Genomic DNA, 1,690 nt, shown 5'->3' with positions numbered 1-1,690 from the left:
ATCTGCGATAGCCTTAGAGGGCTGCGCTTACACTCATAGAATCTGGGGTTACAATACGTAACCAACGTTCTCTCGTGCTGGCCACACCTCCGCTCTCTAACCCCCCTTCCCCTACCCACACCCCCTCCCCTACCCACTTTGATGCATTTTTCAAATTTCGCCTTGGGGCGGAGTTATCTTTTCACAGGGGGGTAAGTTACACTTTAAGCTAAAACATATCTGTGTTCCAGTTAAGCTAACTTTGATAGAGGATGACTAATTTAGAAAATAAAAATCTTTCATTTGGAAAARTCCCTTTATCAAGAGTTTAAATGTAATTATAGAAGTAAAAGCTGCTGAATAGACGGCTGAGGATGACTCTAGTATATATTTTATGGGTAAACAAACTCAGGAGTGTTTGAGGGAACAACAAACTAAATGTTCTTTAAAGGCCCTGTGACGTTAAAGAAAACATCTTTATACTGAAGAAAATTGGCATAATGCACATGATTTTTACCCATGTTGTCACATTAATGGCCCATTTCCTTTTGAACTTGGTTCAGCCTAMATGAAACAGGAAGTGATATCAAAGGGGAACTCTTTAATGAAATAAACTCACTGGTCTTTGTTTATTAAAACAATATTATTTAAACTTTAACTCTTCTTCATTTCTCTTTGATAGCAACTCAAAATAATCTAAAGAAACATCAGATTCTTCTCTACAGTCTGTGTTGTTAGCTGTTGTATCAACACTCTGTTTACATACTGACATTCCCCTTTGACATCACTTCCTGTTAATTCACATGCAAATATCTCAACAAACGTTCATCTCAGAGACATTAAATTTATTTTGCAAAATTTTATCAATGTTATCTTTCCAAAAAAAAGCATTCATATTTATTACAAAAATTTGATGTCACAGGCACTTTAATGTCTGAGGATCAGCTGATCTCGACTGGATAAAACTGAGGCAGCACGATGATAGAAACATTTGTGATATTATTGATTAAAATTGTGATAAACCCACATTTTCCTCACATTCTTTTCTGTAATTACAATAAGGTCAATGAATGTTTGATTGACCAAAAATAATAGTTTTGGGCAGACAGACATGTAAAGAGTTAAAATATGATGACTTATAATTGATTGCTGTCCAAACAGTAATTTGTGAGATCTAGTGTACAGTATATTGATATCATAATCCCTGATATTATTAATATATTGTGTAGTCCCTAGATTGAACAACAGAAAAAATAGAAAATCTGATCTGATTCTTTCTTCTTTTGCAGACTCACATTCATCCAAACGCAGTAAAGATAAAAGGCCTTTATGTGTTATTTTAACTTAAATTCAGTTAAAACTGATTTTTATCTACTTTAAAATAAAAGTGGAATTCCACACAAAGGTTTGTCATGTCAGGTGATGACATGTGACTGTGTCTGCAGCACAGCCAGAGGACCATCCATGGTTACTGATTTAAAGAGATAAAAATAAGAATAATAAAACTTGGCTGTAGTTGTAGGTGGGTACGCAACCATCAGAGCAACTCTGGATCCAATCACTAAAATCGTGATTTTCCTACATGGCAGGGCCTTCTGCAACAAAAAAGCTTTTTTTAAATTGATCATTAATTTAAAAAAAGTACCCAGAATTCCATTTGTAGTTGTTTACAGTCTATAAACAAGACAGTTACAACATTATTTTGAACTTT

Source organism: Austrofundulus limnaeus, unplaced genomic scaffold (genome assembly GCF_001266775.1).
Source record: "Austrofundulus limnaeus strain Quisiro unplaced genomic scaffold, Austrofundulus_limnaeus-1.0 Scaffold52, whole genome shotgun sequence".
In the NCBI taxonomy this organism is placed as follows: domain Eukaryota; kingdom Metazoa; phylum Chordata; class Actinopteri; order Cyprinodontiformes; family Rivulidae; genus Austrofundulus; species Austrofundulus limnaeus.
Note: the sequence above shows the minus strand (reverse complement) of the source record.